Here is an 11285-nt window from a genome sequence, read left to right as displayed (position 1 = left end):
ATAAATTCCGATTCATGTGTGTCTCTCCCGAAAGGTGTGTACAGAAAGGATGATTGTGGCAAACTAAAAGGCAATGACTCAAATCATACAAGACGCTCCAAGCAAAACACATATCATGTGGTGAATAAAAATATAGCATCAAGTAAAGTTACCGATGGACGAAGATGAAAGAGGGGATGCCTTCCAGGGCATCCCAAAGCTTAGGCTTTTGGTTGTCCTTGAATTTTACCTTGGGGTGCCTTGGGCATCCCCAAGCTTAGGCTCTTGCCACTCCTTATTCCATAATCCATCAAATCTTTACCCAAAACTTGAAAACTTCACAACACAAAACTCAACAGAAAATCTCATGAGCTCCGTTAGCGAGATAAGACAAACCACCACTTTAAGGTACTGTTTATTTATATTGGTGTTAAACCTACTGTAGTCCAACTTCTCTATGGTTCATACCCCCCGATACTAGGCATAGATTCATCAAAATAAGCAAACAACACACGAAAAACAGAATCTGTCAAAAACAGAACAGTCTATAGTAATGTGTGTCAAACGCAAACTTATATAACTCAGAAAAATCTACAAAAATAGGAAGACCTATATAATTTGATTATTGATCTACTGCAATTGTAATATGTATTTTATCACTTTCTGGTGATTCTTAACAATTGTTTTCGTGAGCATAATATTTCTGACTTTTTCAGCAAGATCAAATAATTATCACCCAAGAAGAACCTATAGGTTTTACATGGCACAAACACTAATTAAAACATAAAATCACATCTAACCAGAGGCTACATGAATTATTTATTACTAAACAGGAACAAAAAGCAAGGAACAAAAATAAAATTGGGTTGCCTCCCAACAAGCGCTATCGTTTAACGCCCCTAGCTAGGCATCGAGAAATTTAATGATGCTCACATGAAAGATAGCAATTGAAACACAAATAGAGCATCATGTAGTATATGAGAATCACATCTAAGTCTAACATACTTCCTATGCATAGGCATTTTATAAGCAAACAAATTATCAAGACAAGCAAAAACTAGCATATGCAAGGAAGCGGAAAGGAACAATAGCAATCTCAACATAATGAGAGGTAATTTAGTAACATGAAAATTTCTATGACCATATTTTCCTCTCTCATAATAATTACATGTAGGATCATAAGAAAATTCAACAATATAGCTATCACATAACATATTCTCAACACGATCCACATGCATGCGAAGTTGACACTCTTCCAAAATAGTGGGATTATCATTAACTAAAGTCATGACCTCTCCAAGCCCACTTTTTATCAAAAATTTCATAAGATTGATCAAAATCCAAATATGTGGGATCTAAATTTGACACTCTTCCAAACCCACTTTCAATATTATTACAAACATTATTATAAATCTCATATTTATCATGGGGCTTAAATAAATTTTCAGGATCATAAGAAGAATCACCCCAATCATGATCATTGCAACAAGTAGTAGACATAGCAATCTTAGCATCCCCAAGCTTAGAGTTTTGCATATTATTAGCACAATTGACATCAAGAGAATTTATAGTAAAATCATTGCAATCATGCTTTTTATTCAAGGAGCTATCGTGAATCTCTTCATAAATTTCTTCATCACAATTTTCAGATTCATGAATTTCAAGCAAAACCTCATAAAGATAATCTAGTGCACTCAAATCACTAGAAATTGGTTCATCATAATTGGATCTATTAAAAAGATTAGCAAGGGGATGAGGATCCATAAACTTTTAGCAAGCAAAGATGCAAGCAAAAAGAAGGCACATGGTAACACAAGATCGAACGAACGGAGGGCGAAGAAAAGGCAAAGGTTTTCAAAAATTGTTTTAGAAGTGGGGGAGAGGAAAACGAGAGGCAAAAGGTAAATAATGTAATGCGAGGGATAAGAGTTTGTGATGGTTACTTGGTACGTATTGACTTGTGCGTAGACTCCCCGGCAACAGCGCCAGAAATCCTTCTTGCTACCTCTTGAGCACTGCGTTGGTTTTCCCTTGAAGAGGAAAGGGTGATGCAGCAAAGTAGCGTAAGTATTTCCCTCAGTTTTGGAGAACCAAGGTATCAATCCAGTAGGAGGCTACACGCAAATCCCTCGTACCTGCACAAACAAATAAGAACCTTGCAACCAACGCGATAAAGGGGTTGTCAATCCCTTCACGGCCACTTGCAAAAGTGAGATCTGATAGAGATAATAAGATAAATACTTTTGGTATTTTTGTTGTATAGATTGAAAAGTAAAGATTGCAAAATAAATGGCGCCAGAAATAGCTAGTTGTTGGGAGATTAATATGATGGAAAATAGACCCGGGGCCATAGGTTTCACTAGTGGCTTCTCTCAAGATAGCATAATCTACGGTGGGTGAACAAATTACTGTCGAGCAATTGATAGAAAAGTGCATAGTTATGAGAATATGTAGGCATGATCATGTATATAGGCATCACGTCCGCGACAAGTAGATCGAAACGATTCTGCATCTACTACTATTACTCCACACATCGACCGCTATCCAGCATGCACTAGAGTATTAAGTTCATAAGAACAGAGTAACGCATTAAGCAAGATGATATGATGTAGAGGGATAAACTCAAGCAATATGATATAAACCCCATCTTTTTATCCTCCATGGCAACAATACAATACGTGTCGGTTCCCTTTCTGTCACTGGGATCGAACACCGCAAGATTGAACCCAAAGCTAAGCACTTCTCCCATTGCAAGAAAGATCAATCTAGTAGGCCAAACCAAACTGATAATTCGAAGAGACTTGCAAAGATAACAAATCATACATAAAAGAATTCAGAGGAGATTCAAATATTGTTCATAGATAATCTTGATCATAAACCCACAATTCATCGGATCTCGACAAACACATTGCAAAAAGAATTACATCGAATAGATCTCCAAGAAGATCAAGGAGAACTTTGTATTGAGATCCAAAGAGAGAGAAGAAGCCATCTAGCTAATAACTATGGACCCGAAGGTCTGAGGTAAACTACTCACACATCATCAGAGAGGCTATGGTGTTGATGTAGAAGCCCTCCATGATCGATTCCCCCTCCGGTGGAGCACCGGAGAAGGCCCCAAGATAGGATCTCACGGATACAGAAGGTTGCGGCGGTGGAAATAGGGTTTCATGGTGCTCTCGGATGTTCACGGGGTATATGAGTATATATAGGCGAAAGAAGCCCGTTGGGGGAGCCACGAGGGTGGGGGGCACGCCTCCCTACCTCGTGGCCGCCTCGTTGCTTCCTTGACGTCCACTCCAAGTCTCCTGGACTGCGTTTGTTCCAAAAATCACTCTCCCGAAGGTTTCATTCCGCTTGGATTCAGTTTGATATTCCTTTTCTGCGAAACACTGAAATAGGGAAAAAAGCAGCAATTTGGACTAGGCCTCCGGTTAGTAGGTTAGTCCCAAAAATAATATATAAGTGTATAATAAAGCCCATTAAACAACCAAAACAGATAATATAATAGCATGGAATAATCAAAAATTATAGATACGTTAGAGACGTATCAATGCCCAGCGGCGCCGCCGCAACTGGTCCTGGGTTTTGGCTTCTCCTACCGCCCATTTGAACAGTTGCACCGGCTGCTCATGCCATTGCGAAGGCATGCGCGTTCTTTCCTCCGCAGTCGACTCCGTGAATATGATCTCTGCCATTAGCCCTAGATCGAAATCAACGCAACGCTACCAGATGCTGACATCCCTCAGCATCTCTCCCCTGAGATCGACTTGCGCCTCCGCCTTGTGCTGCGCCAGGCGCAGCTCCTTGGAACTTCTCTCCAATCGATGCGACGCTTCCTCAATCCGATTTGCCCTTGCTGCCCACCACCTGAAACGCAGCCCTGGCATGTCCTCCGGCGCCACCGTTCTGTGATTCCAGAGCAATGGATCCCGTCTAAAACACATGTCGGTTTCACTCAAAGGCGGCAGTGCTGCGGGCCACAGCAAGAGGGCAGCCCGTGGGATCCTGGGATCTAAGGGATTATCCATGGCGGGATCCGGTGGGCGAGGCGGGGAGGCGAGCCTAGGTGCTGGGAGAGCCCTGCGAGGCTAAGATAAAGATAGTACTACTTGACTCCATCCACATTTAAATACAAAGGCCACCAAGAGTAGCCCTGGCAAAAATTGATCATGCTGCCTGCGTCCTAGTTTATTGGCCCCCTTTTTTGTGCCACTTTTTATGGCATGCATAAATATTATGTTACTTACAAATATGGTCAAAAATTGGCACAAAATAGGAAGGATACCAATGGAAGTACTGGCACCCCATGATTTAACTACTCGCATGCGCGCAGTGCTGTAGTAATGTCTTTCTTCCGCCCTCACGTCCACTCAATTTGCATGCACTGTATTAATTGACCATCAATGAAATGAAGGACTTTACACGCGTCAAATTATCACATGGGGTGGATCTTCGTACAAAAATGCGTCCCCCCATGTACCCGCGTATGCGTGCGAGGGAATGAGTGCGTGCGTGGCGTGCGTGCACATCTTTGCTTCGTGCATGTACTGCTAGTGTGGCTCAGATAGGACGAGTACATTCTTCTGGAAGCAGCAGCACGTCACTGTGATCAATCCACAGAAGGAGGTCACGACAACGCCTCCACATGTGCCACGTAGCTTCATGAACTGTAAAAGAGACACTGTGTAGCGTGCCATTGGAGTTCTAATTTACGTGTTTTGCACATACTCGAAGTACTAGTAAGGTACACGTGCATTGCACGCATCAGATTTGGCAACCAAATTATGAATAAATACCACACTATAGCATGTAAGCTCTGAGTCATATATGCCTGATGTAGACCTTCGTTTAATTCTTATAGTTCATCTCATTCAAAATAAATTAGTTTTTATTAAAAAGCTAGGGCCTCTTTGATTCGTAGGATTTCCAAAATGTGGGAATAGGAAAAACATGGGATTAGAGTGGAATGTCGTCTTGAATCCTACAGGATTGTACGAGTGTTTCATTGTGCATAGAAAAAATGCAGGATTCTTTCAAAGTGGTTTGAGTGGATGGGATGTTTCCTATGAAATCTAGTGCAAATGAATCCTATGGAAAAATTTCTATGGTTTACAATCCTATGAATCAAACAACCAAGATAGGAAAAATTCCTAAGGATTAGAATCCTCCAGAATTCCTTTGAGAATCCTTTGAATCAAAGAATCCCTTAATCTATTTTATGATTCATGGAATTGTGCGTTGTAAAGCATAAAGTAAAAACAAATAATGGCAATTCAACTAGAAAAAAGTTTGGGCTATTATGATACAGAAGATTCTAGAACAAAGGAGAAGCACTTGTGTTTGAGGTTTGTGCATTATGCTTAAGTTCAACCATGGAGTCTCCTAGATTGTACATGTGGAAAAATCTGGTGGGGGCTAGAAGATGGTGCGAGGGGCCAAGTGGAGGGAGACTATGAAGGAGTGCACAAGTGCGAGATCGATATTTGAAGAGAGGGGGCGAGAACGTGCGCTGTTGCGCGCAGTGGCGGAGCCATGAAAAATAAATGAGCTAGGCCAAGAATTGCTAATCCTTTACGAGGAGGGCCAATTCATCAACTTAAACCATTTTACCAGAAATTGTCTAATGATCACATTCATATTAGCATCGATATATAGTGATGTTCGGGGGGGGGCAGGGCCCTTGCTGCCCCCTGTCTTCGCCATTGTGCGCGCGTCTGAGAGATGAAGCGGAAGGCATGGATGATGAGAGGGGGACGTTGGATATATAATTAATGTGGGTGTATTAGCTATGTAATCCTGTATAGTGAGGTATAGATTGATCGATGTGGATGTGGGAAAGAGGGTGAGACCTCACTAGATATATAGATTGATCGGTTTGTGTGGAAAATTGTGAATGACCTAGCTATATATACACACACATAGAGGAAGATCGATCGTTGCGCATGCACGTGAGAGATAAAGAATGCCCGATATGATGGAGAGGGGGAGGTGTGTGTGTGCATGCATGGGAGACCGACCAGAAGAAAAAGATTGCATGTGTGCGATGGATAATGCCGACTGGTACTCTATGTGTGCATGCACATGCACGAGAGAAAGTTAGTGGTACAATTATAAAGATAAGATGACTGTGTGGGTGTAAAAGACTAGGTGAGGTCATAATCAATGTAAAGTAGAATTCAAATATTTGAATAAGAGATCATGATGTTTGAAACCCATGCATGCATGAATATAACTGAGATATGCATGGTGTGGTTTGGAAACGAGCATGTTGTACTGTATACACATTGAACAAGGTCAGACTGATTTGTATTTGAGATATCGATGGCAGACATTGTTTGGCCACATTGCATCCATGCATGGACACACTATTCTAATTGGAGATGATGGGTGGCTTTCGCATTACATATCTATATGTATAACCCTATATATATTATATTATATATTTTTCATATAGTGTGCGGATAACTTTAACTTTGAAAGATGGTCATTGGATGGGGCCAATCCGATGGTGCAGAGATGGAAAATTTGAGCACAACTGGCCGTTGGATATCATTTAGATTCCACCAGATTTTGCCACATGTACAATCTACAAGACTCCATGGTTGAACTAAAGCATAATGCACAAACCTCAAAACACAAGCACTTCTTCTTTGTTCTAGAATCTTCCGTATCACAATTGCCCAAATGTTTTTTACATGATTTGCCATGATTTGTTATTACTTTAAGCCTTACAACGCACAATTCCATGAATCTTAAAATAGCTTAGCTTTCTTATAAAAACTAGATGATTTTGAATGAAATGAACTATAAGAATTAAACGAACATCTACATCATGCATATATGACCCAAAGCTTACATGCTATAATGTGGTATTTATTCATAATTTGGTTGCCAAATCTCATGCGTGCAATGCACGTGTACCTTACTAGTCTAAATGGCGTTTGTGTGTGTGTTGTGCTTGTTAAACACATTGTACGTAGTATATCATACATGGTTTAGTTACAAACATCTAGCTAGAGCATACATGTACTATGATTTCAATTCAACATAAAATGGATACATATATTTGAATTTGAGATCGTATGTACATGTAGTTCGTATTTATATAGGAATTTACTTCTCCTATATTCATGTCATGTCTTGGGAAGGTAATATTTAGATGGTTGTATAACTAAACCGAGTACAATCCCATTCAAATAGGGAAAATGTACTCAAATTTAGTCCATATGCTAGACAACACACATTTTTTTATTGTTGAGGGAAGTGCAAATTGTTTTGGTACTGTACACGTTATGTTTGTTGTCCTGTTTTTTTAGTTTTTTGTTGTATTTGAATGCATTTCTAGTAATATAGTAAAACGGGACATAGCTCTCTCTAGTGACGAGGTGCGAATTGTCTTTTTTTGGGGTACACGTTAAGCTTGTTCTCCCGAAATTTCAAACCATGCCTTGTTATGCCGAAATTTCAAGCTAGCATCTCTGTATATCGTGCTGCGAAACTCCCGCCTCTTCAACCCGTGCCTTGTTACCCCAAAATATTTAAGATATATCTTTGTCTCGTTGTGCTCCGACAACTCCCTCCATCTCAACCCGCGCCTTGCTATTCCAAAATTATAACGTGCGCGAAAACTCCCACCTCCTGTGAAATCCCGACACACCAAATGCTCGTGATACCCGTGAACCGAAAGAACCGCCTAGGTCAAATCGGTGGGGGTAATTTCGTAACTTACCCCACATTTCGGACAAGCGCGTCCCTAAGCCATGGTTCGCCACTCCCATCCCATCCGCCCACCCATTCGTACACCGAGGCCGCGAAAACACGCGAAGCCCCACACCCTCCTCCGTCCGCCACCCAGCCAGAGCCTCTTCCCCAACGACGTCGTCCACAGCAACACCTCGACGTCCCTCATCCACCGTACTGGATGAGGATCCGTCGTCGATCTCGTATTCCCGCCGGTTCAGCCACCCCGTCCTCTACCTCCAAGGAGCTGCCCCGACGTTTCCCTCGTCTTTCTTGCCACCTCCATTCCCACACCACCGTCTTCACCTGCACCACCAGAAGAGCATCATCATCACCGTTTCCTCGGATGAAGCTGAGGCCTAATTGTTGGAAATATGCCCTAGAGGCAATAATAAATGGTTATTATTATATTTCTTTGTTCATGGTAATTGTCTATTGTTCATGCTATAATTGTGTTATCCGGAAATCGTAATGCATGTGTGAATATATAGACCACAACGTGTCCCTAGTAAGCCTCTAGTTGACTAGCTCGTTGATCAACAGATAGTCATGGTTTCCTGACTATGGACATTGGATGTCATTGATAACGGGATCACATCATTAGGAGAATGATGTGATGGACAAGACCCAATCCTAAGCATAGCATAAAAGATCGTGTAGTTTCGTTTGCTAGAGCTTTTCCAATGTCAAGTATATATTCCTTAGACCATGAGATCGTGCAACTCCCGAATGCCGTAGGAGTACTTTGGGTGTGCCAAACGTCACAACGTAACTGGGTGACTATAAAGTTACACTACGGGTATCTCCAAAAGTGTCTGTTGGGTTGGCACGGATCAAGACTGGGATTTGTCACTCCGTGTGACGGAGAGGTATCTCTGGGCCCACTCGGTAATGCATCATCATAATGAGCTCAATGTGACTAAGGAGTTAGCCATGGGATCATGCATTGCGGTACGAGTAAAGAGACTTGCCGGTAACGATATTGAACAAGGTATTGGGATACCGACGATCGAATCTCGGGCAAGTAACATACCGATTGACAAAGGGAATTGTATACGGGATTGATTGAATCCTCGACATCGTGGTTCATCCGATGAGATCATCGTGGAACATGTGGGAGCCAACATGGGTATCCAGATCCCGCTGTTGGTTATTGACCGGAGAGGCGTCTCGGTTATGTCTGCATGTCTCCCGAACCCGTAGGGTCTAGACATTTAAGGTTCGGTGACGCTAGGGTTGTAGAGATATGAGTATGCGGAAACCCGAAAGTTGTTCGGAGTCCCGGATGAGATCCCGGACGTCACGAGGAGTTCCGGAATGGTCCGCCGGTGAAGAATTATATATAGGAAGTCAAGTTTCAGCCACCGGGAAAGTTTCGGGGGTTATCGGTATTGTACCGGGACCACCGGAAGGGTCCCGGGGGTCCACCGGGTGGGGCCACCTATCCCGGAGGGCCCCATGGGCTGAAGTGGGAAGGGAACCAGCCCTTAGTGGGCTGGGGCTCCCCCCATGGGCCTTCCCCCTGCGCCTAGGGTTGGAAACCCTAGGGTGGGGGGGCGCCCCACTTGCCTTGGGGGGCAAGTCTCCCCCCTGGCCGCCCCCCATCCAGATGGGTTCCTGGCCGGCGCCCCCCTCCCAGGGGGCCTATATAAAGGGGGGAGGGAGGGCAGCAGTACTACAGCCTCGGGCGCCTCCCTCCTCCCCTACTACACCTCTCCCTCTCGCAGAAGCTCGGCAAAGCCCTGCCGAGATCCCGCTACATCCACCACCACGCCGTCGTGCTGCGGGATCTCCATCAACCTCTCCTTCCCCCTTGCTGGATCAAGAAGGAGGAGACGTCGCTGCACCGTACGTGTGTTGAACGCGGAGGTGCCGTCCGTTCGGCACTCGGTCATCGGTGATTTGAATCACGGCGAGTACGACTCCATCAACCACGTTCATTGGAACGCTTCCGCTCGCGATCTACAAGGGTATGTAGATGCACTCCTTTCCCCTCGTTGCTAGTATACTCCATAGATGGATCTTGGTGAGCGTAGGAAAATTTTAAAATTCTGCTACGATCCCCAACAGTGGCATCATGAGCCAGGCCTATGCGTAGTTACTATGCACGAGTAGAACACAAAGCAGTTGTGGGCGTAGATGTTGCCAATTCTTCTTGCCGCTACTAGTCTTATCTTGTTTCGGCGGTATTGTGGGATGAAGCGGCCCGGACCGACCTTACACGTACGCTTACGTGAGACAGGTTCCACGGACTGACATGCACTAGTTGCATAAGGTGGCTAGCGGGTGTCTGTCTCTCCCACTTTAGTCGGAACGGATTCGATGAAAAGGGTCCTTATGAAGGGTAAATAGAAATTGGCATATCACGTTGTGGTTTTACGTAGGTAAGAAATGTTCTTGCTAGAAACCTATACAAGCCACGTAAAAACTTGCAACAACAATTAGAGGACGTCTAACTTGTTTTTGCAGCATGTGCTATGTGATGTGATATGGCCAGAAGATGTGATGAATGATATATGTGATGTATGAGATTGATCATATTCTTGTAATAGGAATCACGACTTGCATGTCGATGAGTATGACAACCGGCAGGAGCCATAGGAGTTGTCTTTATTATTTTGTATGACCTGCGTGTCATTGAATAACGCCATGTAAATTACTTTACTTTGTTGCTAAAGGCGTTAGCCATAGAAGTAGAAGTAATCGTTGGCGTGACAACTTCATGAAGACACAATGATGGAGATCATGATGATGGAGATCATGGTGTCATGCCGGTGACGAAGATGATCATGGTGCCCCGAAGATAGAGATCAAAGGAGCAAAATGATATTGGCCATATCATGTCACTATTTGATTGCATGTGATGTTTATCATGTTTTTCATCTTATTTGCTTAGAATGACGGTAGTAAGTAAGATGATCCCTTATGATAATTTCAAGAAAGTGTTCCCCCTAACTGTGCACCATTGCGAAGGTTCGTTGTTTCGAAGCACCACGTGATGATCGGGTGTGATAGATTCTAACGTTCGCATACAACGGGTGTTGACGAGCCTAGCATGTACAGACATGGCCTCAGAACACACGCAATACACTTAGGTTGACTTGACGAGCCTAGCATGTACATACATGGCCTCGGAACACGGAGGACCGAAAGTTCGAGCATGAGTCGTATAGAAGATACGATCAACATGGAGATGTTCACCGATCTTGACTAGTCCGTCTCACGTGATGATCGGACACGGCCTAGTTAACTCGGATCATGTTTCACTTAGATGACTAGAGGGATGTCTATCTGAGTGGGAGTTCATTGAGTAATTTGATTAGATGAACTTAATTATCATGAACTTAGTCTAAAATCTTTACACTATGTATTGTAGATCAAATGGCCCACGTTGTCCTCAACTTCAACGCGTTCCTAGAGAAAACCAAGCTGAAAGATGATGGCAGTAACTATACAGACTGGGTCCGGAACCTGAGGATCATCCTCATAGCTGCCAAGAAAGATTATGTCCTAGAAGCACCGCTAGGTGAAGCACCAATCCCAGAGAACCAAGACGTTATGAA

Source organism: Triticum aestivum, chromosome 6D (assembly GCF_018294505.1).
Source record: "Triticum aestivum cultivar Chinese Spring chromosome 6D, IWGSC CS RefSeq v2.1, whole genome shotgun sequence".
Classification (NCBI taxonomy): domain Eukaryota; kingdom Viridiplantae; phylum Streptophyta; class Magnoliopsida; order Poales; family Poaceae; genus Triticum; species Triticum aestivum.
This window is presented reverse-complemented; position numbering follows the sequence as displayed.